Here is a 22,466-nt window from a genome sequence, read left to right as displayed (position 1 = left end):
AGAGAGATGACAGCACTTGGTCTGGTGTGGTTTTGGGGCTCCCACTGGGAACGGTGACTTCCTGGCTCCCCCCTTCCACGACTCATTATGTTTGTGTTGGTTTCATGGTTCAGCCTCTCCCGTTCTCCCGGGTCAACATCGGCGAGGGCATCGACAATACGGGAGAAATAGGGGCAATTAAATGCTAAGGACAGAGTGCAGTCCCTACCATTACAAGCCCCAAAGATTTTATGGATGTTTTACAGATAATTAAAATATAGCCTATCTGCACCTATAATCATCTCCTTTTGGAAAAACAAAGGGAGTGCACTATCCTGAAAGTAAAAGCACAATAGCTATAATTATAGTCTGTGCAAGGAGTAGAAACCTTTATAATACTGAAAGGAATTTGATTACTCTGGGCTCTCGGATGACTACATAAAACAGTGTCTTTCTGATGTTCTGTGTTTGGCAGACACTCAGTAAAGAGTTTTTTGTAGCGCCCAATCATTCAGTTCCTCTTTCCATTAAGCTGTCAGGAAAGACTGTGATTAAGACTTATTGTCAGGAGGTACAGGATGTGCCAGGGACGGGGGGAATGGAACCAGGGAGGAATAAGAAAATAAGACTTCATCAGAGATGAAGATGAAAACTAGACAGGACACAAACAGAGATGGATAGAGATAAGGATATGGATTGGTATTGGTATCCTGTGCTTTGCTGGCCCCATGGTCTAGTCTAGTCTGACTAATCAGCTGCAGACTGGACTCATGGTGTGATATTTGGGTTCAAAATCCCCCCTCTGTCAAAAGACCAGTCAACTACTGGCTGCACAATTCAAACAGCACAAATAACAGACAGGGGTTTTATGAGAAAGGAGAGTTCTAAGGACTCCCTGTATCCTGAGGCCGTGCGGCCTTTCTAAGCATCTGCATCCTTCTGACCCGCTGAAGAGGTAAAAATGTGAGCCAATAGCAACGTAGGTTTCCGCAGCACCTTGAGCTACCACTTATTGCACACCTTAAGGGTCTAGACCGAGCAGTTCTGGCAGTGCTGGCAAGTCACAGTCTGTGGTCTAAATGTCAGCACGTCTTAACTGATGTGCAACTGGCTGTGAACCTATAGAAAAACAGACAGTTTGATTTTCTTTCTGCAGAACATTCCGTCAAGGCACACAGTGTCATTAAACAGGCTCCAAATGGAAGACACGTTTTACATATGAAGATATATGCAGTTGAGCAGAACAGTATAATGGCAGCTATGTGGTGTGGTCTGATGTTCCTGCCATGTTCTATTCATATTTGCTTGTGGTCATAATACTGTATGCCTTTGAATTGATGACGAAATTTCAGTTAAAATCTGATATTTATCTTGGACAGATTTCAAAGCGTGATAACATAAATGCACTAAATCTAAAATGACATTGGGTTGTAAGCTTGACAATAAAAGAACAGCACCCAAGACCATGTGATGATGTTCAAACACACAGGCACACATACAGACACACACACACACACACAGAAAACCTGCTGACTTCAGCAGTCCTCATGAAGTCACAGTTCCTCAGCTGCAAAGTACCAGAAAAAGACATCTTTTGTGTGGGGGACGAAAACGGGAGAAGTAATATCAGTGGGAAGAGGGGTAGGGAGGGAGGGGGCACATAAACAGAGATGACCTCCCTCCCTGTGTGAGGATGTCTTTCCGAAGAGCCTGAAATCACAAAAACTCACGAAAAGAATCTGAGACACTCTGCCAGCGAAGCCATTCAGGGAAACAGAAGCCTGAGAGCCCATTACTGTGTGGGGGGAGCCGGGGTCAAAGGGCAGCTCACAGAGCTCTGGAACTTTCCAGGCCATGAATATCGGTCTCTGTATACCCTTAGAGTCCAAACTACCCTATTTGCTCTGACAGTCACAGGTATTTACGACACCCTGCAGGCTTGGGTTGGGTTGGCGGCTTCTGACCTAGGGAAAGGGGCTGCAAAGGGGATCCAAACGTCTGTATGAGCACGCACAGAAATGGGATCCAAACGTCTGTATGAGCACGCACAGAAATGGGACACACACAAATACACACGGACACACACGCACATACATACACACACGTGCGTGTGTGTCCGTGTGTATTTGTGTGTGTCCCATTTCTGTGCGTGCGTGTGTACAGTATATGTGTGTGTGTATGCATGTTTTTGTATGTCTGTAGGATCTTGTGTGTAAACAGAGAGGGAAGAGTGGGTGAGAGACATGGGCAGGCCTGCAGTCCTGTTACAGACAGAGATAGGCATGAATACATATATCTGTGATTAAAGTGATCTTCACTGAACCCCCCAACAGCTGCAGCTCCGTTAAACCCAAACAGTGACAAGATCCATGACTGAAACCTCTAAATGGACTCTTGGCAGGCATACTCATTGAAAGTGCTCATTCTCAATACTGTGCTCCAGTCACGTCCAGAGGGAGAGAGTCCAGAGGGAGGAAACATAACTTTCCACAGTGTCACCCAAAGAGAGAGTAGCGACTGTATTTCAGTGGGGTTTTCCCCTTTTTCACAATGCAGCAGTAATTGCGATTGGTCAGTCAGGCACCTGCTGGCCGCCTTCACCCACTACGCAAGAAGTGGAATCCTCTGGTGCAAACACAGAGCAGCTCTGTTCGGTCCCAAGCCGAGGGGAGAAAAAGCAGTGGCGGACACACATTTAGAGAGACACCCATACTAGTCAGTGCTCTCTCTCTCGAGCTGACTGAAGAGCCTTCACTGTGCTGTTTGTGGGAGGGCTTGGAATTGCAGTTTGTACTTCAGCATTGCGTCGGCTTGCGCCCGGCGATCAGGCGTCTGTATGAAACAGCCCTGATGTGTCAGGAGAAGAGAGGGAAAGAGGAAGTCCGAGCAGCTGAGGACTGAAAGGGGAAGGAAACCTGAAAATGTTGTTTTCGTGGGGTTTGGTTTTAGCATCAAACACACAGGGGTTTCTGTCCTTCTATTCTCAGAAATTAAGTAAGACTGGTAAATCTTGCCTTGAAAGGGACATTTCAGTAACCCCAATTAGTGCTGACTTGTGCTGGGCAAAACCACACGCTTACAAAAAACAAAGAGAAAAAGAAAAAAAAGTAAGAACAAAAACAGGTGTTTGAGAAGATACAATCAGAGTTCCAAACAGTGCTCTTACTCCACATTCTCAGCCCATAGCTCGGAGAACTGGTGACTGACAGATCAAATTGTAAACTGTTTTGGTTCGGCAATTTTATGCACGGCAGCAGTGAGGAATTAAATCTAACAAAGTTAACAGTGTTTTGCCTACAGCTCATGGGGTGTTGCTGAGCAAACTGGGCTGGTCTATCCTCCAGGACATGCAAACACACTAGATTATATCTTTGATGGAAATGACAACACTGCCACACAAGAGTGATTTGCATGCTGGACAGACCAAAAGTCAAAAGGATATATTTCATGTTCTTTAAAAAAAAAAAAAAAAAAAAAAAAAAAAAAAACTCTTTTCATGTAAATTTATTTCAGCAAAAAGAACACTCCTTGTTTGACCTGGTTCCTTCACTAATGACTATGATTCCTGCATTCGCAAAACAAAATGGCTTCTGTTTATTTCTTTAGACAAAATTTAATCAATTAAAAAAATTTTCATATCTGATATACATAATTAATCAGTGCATGTAGAGACTGTGACTGCTTATAGAGAATGCCTGCATCTCCATGTCGCAGTTTATAAATTTGGTCTGGGGCAAATATGAACTTACACTTCGATCTGTGAAAATGACACAGTAAACCGGCATAATGGTGCCATAACAAAGTTGGTTAATTTACATAACGGACAGCGGGCACGCTCCTCCTGGGACTCTCTGGTGCTTTTCTCGGTGGTGTTTTGGTAGCACACAAAACAACTTGCGGGTATTTTTCCTTTGTTTTTAACCGTGTTAGTCTAACGTTGAAAAGGGAACCGAAACCGTTCATCTTCTCCATGTGGCTCTGTTGTGAAAATCTGTGCAATGCTTATGAAATCGGTGGCTAAAAGTGCAAATGTGCCAAAAAGTTAACATTTCTGCAGTCTCCTTGCTGCTCGTTTTTTTTTTTAGAAGAAATAAATAAATAGAAGATACTCTGACATCAATAAAAAATAATTTATTCTATCTGTATTTCATACAATAAGACACATTTCTGAGCTTCTGCTGAATTTACAGTGATTTATGAAGTAATGGGCCATGTAACATCTCTCATCTCGCTGTCCCTCTCTCTCCCTTCCACACACGCGTCTGCACACACACACACACACACACACTCTCTCTCTCTCTCACACACACACTATCTCTCTCTCTCACACACACACACTCTCTCTCTTCCACACACGCGTCTGCACAAACACACACACACACACACACACAAACTGAAAGTAGGTTACACATCTGCCCCTACAGTGTCTAATCAGTCAGCAGACTCCCTTGTGCACATGCCATTCTTCCAGTACAGTGCACTGCTGTGATGGGGCGTCTGTAAGGCGGGATAATGGAGCCATTGAGGAGGGAGAGGACAGATGTGTTGGTGGAGGCGGACGGTCACAGTCGGGCATTGTGATCCGTCTTGGAGCAAGGGATTAATGGACTGCTGCTTTGCCCCTGCATTCTGGCCCGGGTAGCCCCGTCTCCTACGAGAGAGTGACATCAGCCCTTGGGGGTCAGGAAGGGGGGACGGGGGGCGTGGTCTGTGTCTGTCTGCAGGAGTCATGTAGCGGGCGGCTCGGTAGCACAAAAACAAAGGCCTATTGATCTCTCGCACCACTGGCCAAAAAAAAAAAAAAAAAAAAGCGGCAGCAGCAGCAATAACAACAACAACTGCCCCTTCCAGCCGAGTTGTTACATTTGCGCCACACTGCAACATACTCACGCTCCGGCCTTCTGGCCGAAAGTGAAAGGGTTCTGTGAACATCAGAACCAGGCCCAGATGGCTGTACCAACTGATGATGTTCAGGTGACTTCGTATGTTGTGAAAGACATCATCCTGCATTACGGTCTCTGTCACGACTGTTGCTTCACGAAACATGCTTTCCTTTGCAATTCGTGCTAAATAATATCAGACGCCACACATTTCACAAGAACAACTCTCATCAAACTGCTTTATTTGTCTGTTGGTGCAACAGTTTTACTTCCTCACTTGACCCTTTCTAACTACGATTTTTATCATTCTTGTGAAATACATCTTTTCTCGACTTCACATTAAAATTTTTTACTTACACAGTAATTTGAACTTATGTTTGAAGTTTTGCAGTTTTTTAAAATTTATATCGCTTAAAACCATTTTTCCTAAGCCGTTAAACAAAACAATAAAGCCCTCTTTCTTTTCAACCAAGGTAACTTGACCTTGAGCACAGAACGAATCTGAGACTCGCATCCCTGACTGAAACGTCTCCCTGAAAACGGTGAGAAAAGTACGGCTTGACTGTGACTGACGAGCCCTTTCGTTTGCGTAAACGCCACTGTTTCTCAGCCCTGTCCTGAGGTGGCCGCCGTCATTCGTCTTGGCATGGCACGAGCGAGAGTACACTTCTCGGTTCACGGTGTTCCTCGGTGCTGGAGTCTGTCCAGCGCACGATGGTGTAAACCCATGAATCATGGCCATCTCGACGGCTGCCGCCCAGCGCAATACCCTGGACTGGACTGACCCCCGCCATCCAAACTCCTTTCACTGTGAAATGTCTCACGACACCCCGGTGCTCTACCCAGGCACCAGCATCATAGCACCCGTATTTAGTGTGAGGGCCTTTATGAGCCTACCTGTCATAATTAAGTTCCGTTTTGCTATTCTACTCTGCCAGGTGCTCAATATGTGCATTACATGCACAGCCCCAGCCCAGTAGGAACCTCAACGATCGAACGTGAAATACAACGCATCTGAACACCTCTAAAATTTCAGATCTAAGAGGATTTCATTGATTGCTTGTGTGTGGAACTATATTTTTGGAATTGCATGTTGTGTATGTGTCTGTGTCTGTGTGTGTGTGTGTGTGTGTGTGTGTGTCTGTGCTCATATGGGCATTTGTGTGCGCTTGCATGAGTTGTACATATGCACATATGCAGGTCAGCACAGATAATTCTGACAGCATTGTGTGAAGAGATCCCTCCTATTGATCCTCAGGATGACCTCACTGTCTGTGGTATACATTTCTCATTCAGACAAGAGGCCAGAGGAGCGAACGACGGTCTGAACACGAGAGATTTTCTTACAGCTCCAACGGAAATTCACAGATCATGGCTACAACAACACAACACCAAGATAGTATTATTAGCTTCTGTTCAACAACAGAGTCTTATCTTAACTCTTAAAGAAGTCCGTTTCCTTTTTGTTTTTCTGCGCTTACGAAAAATATTTTTTGGTTTGTGCATGTGCGCATGTCTGTGTGTGTGCGTGCATGCGTGTTTGTGTGTGTGTATGTATATATGATGTGTATTTGCATGTCTCCTTCATCAGAGCAATTAAGCCTTGCGGTGAGAGCTGTTGTTCACACTGGCCAGGAACGTTTTGTTCTGTTTTGAGTGCGTGCAACTGTCTCTGCTGATGGAGTGACAGTGACATGTTTACAGCAGTTACCTTTCCCTTATTCCAGGAAAACAAAGCCGAGGCTGAAATTTTATCTGTGTGCTGATCAGGGCCATATACAGTATATATACATAAACACACACACGCTCATACACACACACACACGCACGCGCACACACAAACACGCACAGGCACGCACACGCACACGCACACACACACACACATATTGACAGTTATTTTGAAAAGTTTTGATCTAAACTGAGGCAGCACACCCAGTCCATTCTGGCTCAGTGTCATTGTGTTTCTCTATACAGAATCACAAATGAATGGTGACTACTTGATTGAAACATGTTCATGTCTTGTAAGGGGGAATTGACTCTGCTGCTGTCCCACTCAGTTACCTTGTCACTCCAAAAACATCACACTGACAAACTATATGCTACAGCAAAAAATTAAACGCATGGCTGTCACAAATGACATTCACAGATGAAAAATGTTCATTTGCCCAATTGCTCCTGTTGCATCTCACATCTGTGACACCTGAATCTAAGAGCACTCACAGACATAACACAAAGAAGTCAGACGACTGCGTAGTTTCCAATATATTTCTGTCATTTTGCAAAAAAGAATAGATATTGCCTCAAATAAGGGCCCATTACTTATTCCAGCTTTGTCCACAATCCTCAGAGGAACCCAAGAACCAACTGAAGTGTCTTTGAATTTGTACATGAAATTTCGGTAATCAGCAAGAGAAATGAACTCCGTTTAATTGCAAAGGGGAGAAGAGGAAGGGCATTTGCACCGTCCAGGGCATTGTCCTTCTTGGTCTTTGTTTCCGCAGCGATGATTCTCTCAGAAGAGATATCGCACATCTGTGGTCGTACTAAAAACACTGTTTAATCCTGTCAGGGTCGGGGGGAGGGGTACGCAGGAGGCTTTGAAAAGTGATTAGATTTAATTAAGACGCCCTTCCCGGAAAAGCTTCATCTGTATTCATGTGCAAAGTAAGTATTCTGTAAGTGATTCATTTGTCAATGATTGTATTGTTTTTTTTTCTTTTTTTTTTAAAAACCACCCTCTCTTCTGCCCAGCAAAGTGGTAAATGGTGTCTTTGTGGGTCACAGTTTCAGGGGAAATATTTCATATCTGGTCTCCGCTTTCTCTCCCATGAGTCTTTTGTCACAGGATAGTGTACAATCTATCTGACACAGAGAATGGAATTCCCACAGCAGGGACTACACCAGTTTGGTGAGAGAGAGACTTACAAAAAAAAAAAAAACATTCCAGCTATTTCAGCCTACACCAGCATTTCTAATCTAACGCACAGATGTTTTCCCTCCAATTACACCGTCTCCCACTGTTCAGAATAGCCAGAGCTGGAAAGAGAAACGTGTGTGAGAAACAGCCATGGACATGCTCTGGGTGTCTTAACTATGTGTTTTTTTTATTTTAACTATATGTTGTAACCGTACGGAGTACTCTTTCTCTGTCTCACTACTTCTCCCTTTCTCTGCCTTTTCTCACTCTCTCCATTCTCCTGTGCTCTCTCTGAAATTCTGAATCACTCCCTCTCTATCCCTGCCCTTATCCTCTCTTTCTCTGTGTGGGGGATGGCAGACAGATGACTCTTCGCACGTGCCAAGCTACGCTTTCAGGACGAAACACTCATGAAATTCCTGCCGCAGTCTCAGCGGTGCATTGTGGGAATGTTTTTAACAGTCCGGGTCAAATCTGGTTATCCCATCAGAAATGCATTCGATGTTACGCGCAGGGAACAGCTGTGAATTGAAGCCAGCTGAAAAAGGGACTGCCTCAACATACACTATTCATTCAGAACACAGATTTCTATTCTTTGATACTCAGAGACAGTGCACTGTGGCCAACTGCGAATCCTGTGAAATCTGTGGAGAAATGATGAAAATTTTCTGGCTTTCGTATTCTAGCGATAATAAAGAATTCCTTAGAGGTTGTGCTTTGCAGTTTGAATGAGACTAGTGAATGGAATAAGTAATGGTGGATAGAATTGCTTTTTCATGTTGACACTGCATTTCCTGGAAACCCATACTCAGATGTATCTGTTTGAACATGGATCTATGTGGGACCTCACCCTTCAACATAAATAAATGCTACATGTAGCCTGATGACTGCTATACCAGAGTGCATTCCTGCTTCTTGTCCAATGCACTCTGGGACAGGCTCCAGCACCTCCCGTAACCCTGACTAGGAATAAGCGGGTATAGATAATGGATGGATGGATAGATGCAATACTATCTCTAAAACAAAGCAATTGAAAATACTATGAAAAAGTATTTAATTTTCTCTGTGAGCAAGGCATTATATAAAGGAATTCAATATGATTTAGAGTAATGTACTTTGTTTTTCATCATGTACGTTATCTTTGGACACATGGTATTCTTAAGGGCACAGTGCACTATTATTCTCATTTCAGAAGTGCTTCCGATCAATTTGCTTCTTGTTAGCTCAACACACACAGCCACCTTAATGCTGATACTACTGAATGTGCTCCTCAATTTTGCTGGAGCAGCTGATTTTTTTTTTGTCAATCATCACAATGATCCACTTGCTATCTACCGTGACAGTTAGCAATTTACCTGTGGCCCTTCCCCACCATCTGGAACAGTTGCTAGGTTCAGAGTGCAGACCCTCTTCTCTCCTAAGGAACGGGGTTATCAGAGGGGCAGAGGTGGTCCACAAATACTCAACAAGTCGGGGACCTAATGGCCCATATAGGGTAACTAGCCGAGAAATTTGGGTGATAAGGGTTTGGGGAGTAACGTGCCCTCTCATGGTGGTGTCCCGTAGAACCTCGATGGGGAAGCAGCTGTCAGTTGAGTAACAGTTACCAGTAGCGAGGAGGCCAGTTCAATGGGGCAACAGTCTCACATCCCTGCCAGGCATTCGGTTCTTTACATTGCTGTTCTGTTCCCCGCTAACCTTTGTGTATTCGACTGACCTCTCTGCAAGCCGCCAACTCTTTCCTCACCACTTCCTGCTGAATGACACCCACCTGTGACATTTTTTTTTAACCTATTCCTCTTTCTTAAAAACCTCCTTCCTCACACTTCTATCGAAATCGGCTCGCGTGCGTATCTTAGACGGTGACTCCTAAATGAGCCACCGGTTGTGAAGTAAGGGCCCCAGGATCCACGCCCTGGTCCCAGGCCCGTGCCGATATTTCCTCATCTCTCATGCTTGCACATGCCTACCGAAGATCTTTGATCTCTGGATCATCCTGCATCACCGACTGCACAGGGCACGTAGAGCAGCAGAGTTAATAAGTGTGAATAATACAGAGATGTGCCATGCAACAAATAGTGCATGTGCGTGTATTTGTGGGGGGAGGGGGAGGGGAGTGGGGAACACACTAAACGGCTCATAAATGTATATTCTGCGTCTCATGTGATACTAGGAAAAACACTGAATACAGTATGTGAATGCAGGATATGATTTGTTTATACAGGAAACAAGTGGAAAGTTTGTCCTTTGTCCTCAGTTTTTGTTACATTGCAGAACGGCCCCCAAAGACTCCTTTCTTCTAGATGTGTGTTGTGACATTGAACAATGTGGTGGGGAAAATAGGTTTTTTACAGCTCGTACAGAAAACCCGGCAGCACCTCGGGACTCCAGCGGGGAATTTGCACTTCCTGTCGGCTCTCCGCTCTGTAAGCCAAGCTTTTTTGTCAGGAAAATGGAATAGCTCTCAGCAGAAGCTGCTGAACCCTGCAACTCCGTCTGCGTTGATTCATTACACTGAAATCATTAAACTGACGATTTTACTAAATCAAAATCTTGTACATAAAAAGTGCTATAGAGCGCCTGCGCAATGGAAAAGTCATATTTTGTTGGTCACATTATTTCCCTTCTCCTTCACAGACCTGATGTGATCTTTGGCTATTACACAGCTTTAAGAATTAACAGTGCGGTACCCCGTCAACAGCAAAACCAACAGCAAATCCAAAAACTGCCAGCTTCTAATCTTCAAAGCCCAGAAAATGTTACACTCAGAGGAATGGAATTTCCATGGCCCAGCCCTGAAAAAACAAGCCATTTTGCCTTCAGAAATATCCGTTGGTCCTGGCTTCAAAAAGTTGCAAAACAGGGAGCATGTGCTAGGAGGGATGAGGTTATTTAAACATGACCTGCTCGGGAGGGAAAAAAATATATAGGAAATAGTCTGGTTCCTTTAACAGTAGGGGTCTGTGCGATTCAAAATCAGAGAGCAGGTTGTAAGTGTGGGAGGTGTACGGCATGCGATGTGTGTGTGTGTGAATGCTGTTTTTTTCTGTGAGCTCATTGGGATGTATTTATGTATTTGTGTGACTGTATGCTGAATTAATAATCTTGTGCTTTGAGGGTGACAATTTTTGTTTGTGAATGTAAGCACGATCGTTGATTGTGTATGTGCATTAGGGGGTGTGTCTGTCCTGGTAGTAATGTGATTACTGCTAATCTATGCACTGAACACACAGGTCTCAGTGAGGCAATGGGGAGAAAGAATTGTTACTGGAACCCTGCGTGAAGCAGGGCTGGGTATTTCAAGCTTCTCAGGTGATCTAGGCATAGGGCTGTCATAACTTGTGTCCTGTGGAGCATTTTGTTGCTCCGTGGTGACCCAGATCAAGGTGGGTCCAATTTTCCTGACAGCACCCTCTGGTAAATCTGACCCCCAGGTGACATCACACCTGGGCCTGCTGATTCCACCCTTGACCCAATCCCCACCCCCAACCCCCAAAGTGACTTTGTGTAAAACCACAGCATGCTGGGTACTTACACAAAAAGGGTTGACGACACAGTGAACAAAATAACACAGCTAAGCCGTTGGGCCTTAAGGGGAGACAAGGCACTATTCTGTGTCTTTTTGTGACTGGACAAAAACAAAGATGTAGCCTCCTCCTCCTCCCCCCCCCCACCCCAAAAAGAAATCTTGGCCAGGTCTTAAAAATTGTTCCTCTGTGAGTTGAAATAATAAGGAGCTATTTACTGTCGGACAATTTATAAAGCGAGCATCACTACTTCTTGATTATTACAATCCCGACTGCGGTATATAATTATGACCACGGTTGTGGTCTGGTAGTTACTTTAACCAACATTGAATGATTTAACAAATGCTTAAGTGCCCTTTAACACTAAACAACGTTAATGGTCATTTTTTGGCGTGCGATTGTCTGTATGATCCCTTTCCTTTTGTCTTCTGGTTTCAAATTTGTATTTCACAGCACTTTTTTTTCTTACACTCCACATTTTTCCCCCTTGTCAATCTGATCCATTTTCTATTGTTTATTCTTCTCCCACACAGCCCTCCCCTGCATTGATACCACAGCTACTTCTCCCTGGTTACTGGGGATTATCTATGGCACAACTGATGGACCTTGAGGTTAACATGCACTTTGTTGTCATGTCTTTTATGTACTTTCCGACATCACCAAGTTTTTTTTCAGGCAGGCAGCCAGAACAAAGGGCTGTTTCAATTAACCAGGAGACCTTTGGCCCTCCCCTGCATAGCTGACAGGAGAATTTGACCCCTATCAGCTGCTACGGCCCAGACTAGTCTTTTTCTGGGAGCCGAACAATGGCGCAGTCGTGACCAGCCAGGGAGGCTAAGTGGGTGTAAAGTGGCTCATGTAGATTTCAAATACCACAGCTGACAACTGCTTAAAAAAAAAGGAACAAGTGGGAAAATTTTATATTGAAATTTTATACGGTTTATACCATTGGCAAATCATCATTGACAAGTCACTGACAAAAAGCTTTGACTTTGATTCGTTATTGAGGTATTAAGATTCGTTCCTATATCCCAAACTCCTGACAAAAAAGAAAATTAAATGTAATTACTGCTAGTTTGAGATGTCCCAGAATCTCAAGGAGAGCTAGCTGGGGATCGTGGATTAAACTTTTCTCAATGTCAAATAGTGCATTGCAGTGCTTGTATAGTCAATTTACTTTCACTTTTTCTTAACTTTTTGACAAATGACCTCTCAAATGGGTAATAGTTTAATCCATTAAAATGCATCTGTCCAAAAGGGAGCCAAAAATCCCATGTGGAAATGCGATGAGGTCCATTAGCTGGATATTAGATGAAGCAGTCATGCTGTCTAAGCTTCGCTCTGGAAAGGTCAAGACATTTGGGTTTGGAGCTGGTTGCTTTGCTTTGCGATTCGGGGTGATCCAAGGGTCACGTCCCGTGGTACCCAGGTGAGCGATCGCTAAGAGAGAGCAAACCTTCTGAGCTTTCCACAATGAAAAGATACACTGTTCGGTCTCGCACAGTATGCCGCTCTGTTATTTAGCGTATTTCCCAACGTGACTTGACTGGTCTGCAGACCACAGCTGCTCTTGCTCCTCCGCTGGTTCTGTGGGTTTCAGGAACGTGAAGCATTCCCGGGACTGCAGCAATGTCACCGCGTCTGTGGCCATATGCTGTTGGTCCTAAGGGAACGTTTGCAGAAAGAATGCATCCAATAGGAATGCCACTGTCCCATTCTAATTGATTACAAGGGAAAATGCCCCCTATCCCTTCGCAGAAAGACTTTTGCCTCTTTCTCTCCTTCCATCCTCCTCTCTCTTCTATCGGTTTAAGTGCTGCGATTGTGGTGACACATTTAACGTGAGTGCACCACCACTACACGTCTGCAGGATTTTCAGTAATCCAGCAGGATTGTCTAACATACATTAGGATTTTCAACTGTCCTGCTGAACAGACAACCACCACAATAAGATTTTAAGTGCTCTTACAGGATAGACCAAATCTGCAGACAAGTTGTGCTTGTCTTATTGGACAAGCTGCTTTATGAAGAGATTTTCAGTTGTTTGTTATGACAGGCTAATGCACCGCAATGTGCATTGTAGTCCTACGGTGTTTGGAGAGCTATATAAAAAGCTAAGTCTGATTGATCAAAGTGTATATATTATTAAAACTCTGCCTGAGCCCCTCATGCCCTGCCTTGTACTCAAAGGTAATGGGAGATGTCTGCACAGAGCTAATCACATCCACACGCAAGGAACACACTGTAAGGCCATTAATAATTCTATAGAGATGAACCAAAGTGATTAATGTTCCTTAATAATTAACCTTGATGAATTTTGGAATAAGGCCTCTGTATTAATGTGTATCTACAAGGTACTATGCGGAGATGGCCAGAAATGAACAAGAGATTTTATTTTTTCCCAAAAACAGCTTGAATGTTTTAAATTGTAAATGCGATATGTTTAATGGCATTAGGGACCAAACTGAAGAGAAAGAGAAAGAGAAAGAACTCTCCAAGCAAAGGTTTCAAAAGCGAATCAATACAGTTCAAGGAAAAGGCTTCTATCTTTACTGAGAGTAGAAAGACGATCTGTAATGATGATCTCATCTGTAATGTTAGGCCAGAAATTTCCTTCCATGAATAAAGCTGTAACATTTCCCAGAAAAAAAAGAAACTATGTGAAAATGAGCCAGTTGTTTTGTTCCCACAGCTGATAATTATGCTCGATTTGGCATAAAGTTGCTGCCAAATAAAATACATTTCTCAGATGCAGAAGCCATTTTTTTTTTGTCCCAGAAGCAGGATTTTCTTTTTGTGAAACGGAATTACCAGGGCTCAGGCAAGCCTACAGGGAGGACAGGCGGCGGGACATGCCCCGACACGTCAGAGACACACACAGGGGCAGAAACCGCAAAGGCCGTGCCTGGATGGGCTGGGACACTCCTCCGTGACTCGCCCCCTGCTCCCTTCCAACAAAAAATCTGCCTGACCCCCACAGTGCGAAACTATCGGTTTCACATGGGCGTGTGCGTGAGTCACAGGCCGGGTCTCGAAATGGAGATCAGGTAACGACGGTTCAGCCGGCGTCTGCACAGCACGATGCTGTCACGGCCTCTCTTCGTGTCCGCACTGCGGGTCCAGGACAGACCGGACCCCACAAACGTCTGTGCCATTACACTACACTACATGGCATTTAGCAGACGCTCTTATCCAGAGCGACTTACACAACTTTTACATAACATTTTTACATTGTATCCATTTATACAGCTGGATATATACTGAAGCAATTTCGGTTAAGTACCTTGCTCAAGGGTACAACGGCAGTGTCCTAGCCGGGAATCGAACCTGCGACCTTTCGGTTACAAGCCCAGTTCCTTACCCACTGTGCTACACTCCGCCATGAACACGGCGTGGACACAGTCAGCTTTAGAGTGAGCTGCAGAACCCGAAAAACACTGATCGGGCTCGTGCTCGTAAAAGGTGAACAGATTGCGAATCTGCCTGGAAATATTTTCCCGGTGGTACAGACCATAAATCACAGTTCAGCAACGAGTACAGCCATATATTATACATGCTCCAAATATGTCAGTTCGTGAATATCTCTTATAATGACTATTCTCTGTATATGCTCTTGAACCGTACCAGATTATTCATTTAGTCTGTATTCACGCTATATATACTGCATACATATTCATTTATTTATGATAGTTTCACGTGACCCGGGGATAAATATGAAAAAACAAAATCACTCACAATGTGGGTCTCTAGCAGTTGTGGTTTCTAAATGACTGCACTGACCATTTTCTTTCTTTTTTTTTTGCCAGGAGCTGGCTCTGGCATACACCAGCGTGATCTAAGTCCGTTTCTGTGGTCTGCTGACGTAGTCACATTCATACCTTAACTCTCACACCCTGATATTCATTCAACTGCTCTCAGATCTAGTTAACTATGAGAAGGTGCCATTCTGAGTCTTCATTTTACCTGAATTCAATATCAAAGAGAGGTCTGTTACTTCTATATCATATCAGAGGGGTGTCCCTGAGGGAAGAAAATTGATAACATTGATTGCATTGATTAGTTATTTTCATTCATTTCGACACCGTTTTCACGTCACGTCACAGTCACCGTTCAGTTTTTGTATACAGTTTCCAGGTACTTTTGACGCTTTTAAATGATAAAGACTTGGACCATTATGACCATGTAATTGGATTACACAACACTCAACCAACAATTTTGCCTATCATGACTATTCACATTGTAACACACATCCTGCCTGAGATAAGTAGTTAGATGAAGAGATGGAGGGTAAAGTCAGCACCATCGAGCGCCCCACCCCTAGCACCCCCCCCCACACAGCACTCAGCATCGAGTACAGACTTGTCTGGTGCAAACTGGCTCAAAACCAAAGCAATAATAGAAGCCCTTATCCCTGATGGTGAGCTCCTTGACCTCACACAGCCCGTATCTTGAGTTCTTCATACTTGCCACTCTCTTCATCTTCTTTGGTTCAAGGTTATAACTGTCCTGGGGGGGGGGGGGGGGGGGGGTGGCTGTCATTTCTCACAATCACTGCCTTCTGTCCCAGATGTGTGATGTCCATGCTGTAGTCTGTTAACTGCCCCCTGTCACTGTACGGTTCTATCGAAGTAGCTTTGTCATACGCCTTCACATGTCCAAAAACATTAGGCGACCAAAGAGGAGGGTTTCCTTTAGTATCTGCCTGAAAGCTACCTGGTGGATTTCGGCAGACAGACTGCACTTTTGCCAGTAAATAAACTGTCATGCTAGTTTGGTGCTACAAGCAGTTAGGAGAAATGACCCGCCAAAACTGTCAGATAGATTTTTCTAAATCAGAATTTGAAAATAATATATATGCATGTATTTTGCTAGGATGTTTTTTTCTTTTTTACAACAGAAATTTTATCAACAGAAACTATTCCTCATGGTTATCATGTGCTCAGCATGGATACGCCCCGTATACAGCAAGGCTAAACCCCGTATACAGTATGCAGTAAGTTACTAGGCCAGTACAAACAAACCTCCATGCACCGCTACACTAGTGAGGACTTGGGGCGACATAGCTCAGGAGGTAAGACCGATTGTCTGGCAGTCGGAGGGTTGCCGGTTCAAACCCTGCCCTGGGCGTGTCGAAGTGTCCTTGAGCAAGACACCTAACCCCTAATCCCTAACTGCTCTGGCGAATGAGAGGCATCAATTGTAAAGCGCTTTGGATAAAAGCGCTATATAAATGCAGTCCATTTACCATTTTACCATTTGATTAAGCGCAATGGGCATGGACTTTACCCCTTACACTAACCTTAAGCTAACCTTAAGAATCAGTATTGGCATAAATTGCATTTTATCAGAGCACCAACCTAGGAACAGTCATATAGGTTTCATATATTTTTGCACCAACCTAGCAATTGTTGCATCATGCATTTGTTCACGAAAATGTTTCGCTTTCTCCTATGACTCCTATTCATTAATCTGTAATGCGTACTGCACTAAACCTTTCCTGGTATTGCAGGGGAATTCCAAACTCTGTTGGTCACATGGCTGTGGCCTGGTTAAACAATAGGTGCCAGGGAATAGTGAAAGTGTTTCTGCGTTGGCTATTAAATAAACACATTTCCCAGAAGGAGTGCCGTAAGAGTGGAGAGTGGTGATCGGTCAAGCACAACAATGGAATATTTAAAAAGTTGGTGACCTCTCGATGTTATATAATGTCCTTCCTTTAATGGTGACAAAGGACAACAGCCTGCTTATTAGATGGTTATGGTATGTCGGCCTGCCTTTTACCCTGCATGTAGTGTCTCTCTCTTTTTTTTTTTTTTTTAGCTGTGAGTGTCGACAACCCTCCATAGTGAATGTGAGTCAGTAGATCCACAGCAATAAGTTAAATCTGCAGTATTTCAGAAAATGACCATGTTGAAGAAAACATTTCACAGATATACAGACTTATGCTAGTGAGGCTGGATCTACATGCACAGAATACATATAAGCTGATACAGTCATAGGGGTAAGACCTACAGGCTGAACAGATACAGACACTGTCATGAACTGGAGTAAACTGCAGGGGCGGTACCGGCAGAGATGCCTGCTGTGTGGCGCTGCAGTGATTTGTGCCCAAGCTATTACACGTGTGCCGCTCCTCGTGTCGTGGTGATCCGAGGCCGTGGCAGGTGTGTGCGGTGGCACTGCAGTGACTGCGGCCATTAGGGACACGCTCCCGCCGTGCTGCAGTGAGCTGTGAGCACGCACCGGTTTACAGGTGTCGAGTGTCGGTGAGCAGCGAGCCCGAATGCGGGAAGATCACAGCGCATGCCTGTTTCTGTCCCGGCGGTGAGTCACCACCGTGACAAGCGCCGGCTGAAATACACTGGGGAATATCATCACCATGTACGGGGGCCTGTTTTTTTTTTTTTTTAGATTTTTAGTTTTTAAATACAAATGACATCTTATACGCGAAATATGAGAAACACCATGCAACCACAGGTGCCGTGCTGAGATGCCCCCGCCCCCCCCCCCCCCTTCCCGGCCCCCAAGGTGTAGTCTGAAGAGGTGCTTATTCATACATTTGTGGAAAACAGCCCATGACTCTGTCTTCTTGGCTGATTGGGGGAAGGTCATTCCAGAATCGGGAGATGAAAACAGATTCAGGGCAGCTCGAAGAGATGGGACAACCAGCTGGCAAGAGGACTCTGAACTTCAATTTACCAAAGGAAGGTCAGCTGTACTGTATTTAGCCACACCACCGTAATACATAACTTCTGAAACTATTTATGAAAAGGCTGATGTACTATATATAGGGTACCGAACAGAAGGGCCAGGGTTCAACGAACTAAAGTTGCTTTGAAGATTATCCACAACTAGTCTTGGGACATTGGTGTGTATGCCCTGGCCCCACCTCCCGGTTGAATTTTATAGTGTATGGCTGCTGATGTTTGTGACATTGATACATAAATATTTAAAACTTGCTAATGAATGCTCATGTTTATACCGTGGCCTGCAGCGTCACAGCCTCACTTATTTTATTTAATTACTTTCATTTTACAAGTTATGTTTTATTTGCTTCATATAGTGCTGTCTTGCTAAGCAAATTAAGACATGGAAAATAACAGCCTTATAGATCATAGTACAGTGCCTCATCTTTGGAGCTGTAGGTTTAAGGGGAAATACTTAATGGGGCAACTACTAAGGTACTTGGATGAATAGGACCAAATTTCTGTGTCTGGTTTCTCTTGGGAATGACACATTGGTTAATGAATCTATTCAGACTTTACCCCATGAATCATAGTGGGGAGGGTTCGTGTAAACACTTTCCATGAGGTACATCCTCAAAAGTCACTTTTAAACAACATGCCTTGGGTCAACAGATTTATTTACTTATTTACTTACGTAGACTCAAGCATTAAAACTGAATTACTGAATCAAAGCTTACAAAATGGAGGAAATAGAATGACAGAATATGTAAGAATATATAGAGGGATACCAAGAATACACTGATATGTTAATCTACAGTCTTGTAAAAATCAAAGCACTTACTGGTTCCTGCTTCCAAGTTTGGGGACAGTGAGTCATGGACAGTTAAAGGCTAACAGATGAATCCCAGCTACTGTATGAAGTTCTGATGGAAAGAGAAAAGTGAAGTATGAGCGATATTTCTTGGTCTTTCAGTGTCATAGTATGGTGAAAATTCCCCGGTATCACTTGTTGAAATGCTGACCCCCAAAGCAGTAAAGTACAGCATAAATAACATTAAATATATGCATCATCAGTGGCAATGGAACTTGTGTTTCTTAACCAAGAAAATACTATACCATATGACTGTCCAAAGAGAAATGTCTGTGTTTTCTTCTTCACATGAACATGACATGTGGTAACGTTATATGTTAGATAACAGAAAAATCTCATACCCAGAGTCACTTGTGATAGGTGAAAAGCTGAAGGACGTAGGTGCAGTGACAGCTCTGATATCCCTCCCTGTGGAATAAAAGTGACACAGGGCTTAGTAATCATACACACCACAGCCTTGTGTTGCACACGCATTTAGGAACACAAGGCTGTGATATACCCCACTAATAATATACCCCAGGCAGACCAAAAAACGCAGGTCTTCATTCTGGCTTTGTTCTGCCTGGGGTATATTATTAAAAGCTTGGCACTGGTGGCTTAATGATGCTTCAGTTTCACTCTACCTGAAGGTGTTTCGAATAACCTCCCACCGGCCCCCAATGCTGTTACTCATTTTTACAGAACGATTACAGGCATGACTGGGGCGGTTTATTATGAGACTGTTAAATGTGAATAAGGATTTTAATGGATGGTTTGTTTTCAGGCCTAGACAGCTCTTGGATTTGTATATTAATTGCCCGGCATGCTCTTGGATTGGTCCTGTTGCTACCTGTTTTACTTTGGGATTGGTTGTGTCACTACCCATTTTTCTCCAGGCTTTGTATGCTGTAGCTTGCGTTTTTAGCAACCTCACTGCAAAAAAAAGTCTGTTTTGACAAGTTCTTGTGTCTTCTTTCAAATAGAAAATATGAGTTACTTTTTGCTTGACAGATGAAATTGTTTTACCCCACTGGCAAATCCTGAAATGAGTAAAACTGTCTCACCTCATTGCCTATCTTTTTGTCTTATTTAGCAAAATTGTAATAGAAATAAGATTTTAAGTACAAATATAAGACTAAAATACTTGTTAAAATCGCCTTTTTTGCAGTGCTGATGCCGTATACTAGACCAATGACTCAATGACTTGTGAGAAGACAGTATTTTCTTGAATGAAGCTTGTATTTTACACTATAAATATTCCTTGCCCTCCATTTTTTAGTTGAAATGTACTTTGATAGGCCTTTCTTTTCCTGATCAACACATACCCTAATTCGCAAGAGTAAACAGGCAAAATATTTCCAGGAATATATAGTCCCATCCATTGTGGAGCTACGGAAATAATGGATTGCTGATGGCTTGCCCATATCTTCCTCCCTGAGGTGGAACGATCACTTGAGATTGATGCACGGCCCTGTGGAGATCCATAGATTTAAGATGGAAATCGGCAGTCTCGTTAACAAAACGTGTCTACAAGCATTGGCCCTTGTCATGAGTGATAAAGCCTTATACAGTGGATGAAACTCAGGAGGTGAAAGGGTCAGTGTCGAGACATCCTCACTCCCCACAGAAAATCAAGAACTGTTGATGTGTGAATAAGATCAATTAAATGTTTATCTTTTTTTTGTTTTCGGGAGCCGTGCGCTTTTATTTAACAATGTTGTGGTGGATTTTTTATTGTTAAATTGCCGGAGGTACTCTTCACTCAGGAACTCATCGGTTTGAACGAGTCTTAGAATTCCAAGTTACTAAATACGCAATAGAGAAAGGGCCTCACAGGTAAATCTTTCCGCACGGCATATTGTAGCAAATGTTATATGGAAGTGACATAAGGTGTGCTCTTATTTTTCTGGTCTGTAGAACGTTTATAGGCAACGTATGCTCAATGAAACAGCCTTGGCTTCGCTGAGGAGTAAGAAACAGACGCAAAATTGCCAGCAAGCCAGCCTAGACAAGGCTGTTTCATTTAACTGACACACAGCTGGGTGTGGATATTGCAACAGGTTACTTTGATAATGTGCTGCCCAGCATTCAAATTCACAACCCCAGTATCCAATGTCTATACTAGTACTTCAAACACACCCCCCCCCCCACCCCCTTAATTAATGATTAATGGGTTGGCTTTCCATGGAACCCACCACAGTACAGAGTTTATTTTCACAGCCAGAAGGTAGACCGTTGAAAGTGGCGAGAACTGCAAGCATGGCAATCATAATGCATTTCATTTTAAATAGACCATTAATGGTAATGACTGGAATACATCAATACTTAGCTTTAGATCATATGAAGCGGACATGGATCAGCCAAAAGTGATGACGCTTACCAGGGCCTGACATCATGCTGGATTTCCTGTCAGACCTAGCTCTGCTTCATTCCTGCTCCACATGCTGTTGAACCCAGTGGAAAACTGAAGCAACAGAATCAATGTTCAGACCCAAATGGGTTCATCTGAAACACACAGAAGCTATAATACAAGCACGAGAAAGATCTGATCATCAGCGCATAAGGTCCAAGTTATTTTACCCGTTTTTAGTCCTTTTCACCAGTCTTTAGGCACTTTGCTTACACACCTCCCATTTCCTACCATAAATACACAGGACATTGAGTTTTATGCCACTGTACTTGAAATAGCTAAGAGACATTTAAAAATAAAGGAGAAACTCAAGGCTATTTCATCAGGTCAAAAAGGCCACAGGCTTCTGCTAATAGGGAGATGTATCTGTGTGCCACACTTGCACCAGATACAAACATTCCAATCAATGAACATTAGGAAGGCTAGTAAGTCTTAAAGAGGTTTTTTCAATACATAAAATATTTTAATTCACATATTTTACTTAATATTGCACCTGTATCCCAGAATGAAAAATGTGAATACCAGTTGATACAAGACATTCTAATTATATATATATTTTTTTTAATTTGATTGATGATTATTCCTGTAATGAATTCCATTGCCGCACGGGATGTTCTTTATATATTATTAAAAGTCCATGATGTTCAGATTTCTTTAAAAGAATGGATCACGTCTCAGGCTCGAAAAAATTTAGGAGGAAATGTATTAGTGAGCAATAAATAAAATTCAAGTTAATGGGACTGAAGTACAGAGACTGGGAAGGGTAGCCTTGCGTGTCTGTTACAGGAAATTCTTATGTTCATTTTTGGAAGTACAGTAGGACCTCATCGGAGGAATCCCCCACAGCAAAAGAAAGGTTTATGAGGAAAGCAGAACCAATGAAAAGGCTGCATGGTCTCAGAACTACACCACAGTTTCACGCATCCAAATTCTACTTAAGAGTGGGTGGGTTTTCCTCTAGTTAACAAGAAATGTTAAGAATTAAAGCCGCAAGTGGCGTTGGGAGGGGTCCAAGCATTGGCACAACTGCCCTATGGAGCGATTTTTAATCCTTCGATTATGTTCAAATTAACCAACAACTTTTATGTTTGGGGTCAATTTGACCCCAGCAATACAAATCTGCAGAAAATAATTGTAACTGAAAGTGTTACCCAAGTTTCTCTCTCAGCTACTTTAGGCCTTTCTACTGACCATCTTAATAGCCCAGTAAACAAAAC

General features: G+C 43.2%; 1 long non-coding RNA gene across 2 annotated transcripts; it reads right to left on the bottom strand.

Moving 5' to 3' along the window:
* Window positions 1–4,095: 4,095 nt before the first annotated feature.
* Window positions 4,096–21,305, bottom strand: LOC118231259. 2 transcript variants are annotated; one of them, XR_004766029.1, is made up of 4 exons: window positions 21,220–21,305; window positions 19,202–19,268; window positions 18,831–18,912; window positions 4,096–4,630 (listed from the first exon to the last, which is right to left on the bottom strand). It is a non-coding gene; the product is annotated as an uncharacterized LOC118231259 (long non-coding RNA). The 2 variants fall into 2 exon arrangements; XR_004766028.1 differs by lacking the exon at window positions 4,096–4,630 and having other exon boundaries at window positions 17,847–18,912.
* Window positions 21,306–22,466: the final 1,161 nt, after the last annotated feature.

Source organism: Anguilla anguilla, chromosome 7 (assembly GCF_013347855.1).
Source record: "Anguilla anguilla isolate fAngAng1 chromosome 7, fAngAng1.pri, whole genome shotgun sequence".
Lineage (NCBI taxonomy): Eukaryota > Metazoa > Chordata > Actinopteri > Anguilliformes > Anguillidae > Anguilla > Anguilla anguilla.
Note: the sequence above shows the minus strand (reverse complement) of the source record. Positions and strands in the feature narration are given on the sequence as shown.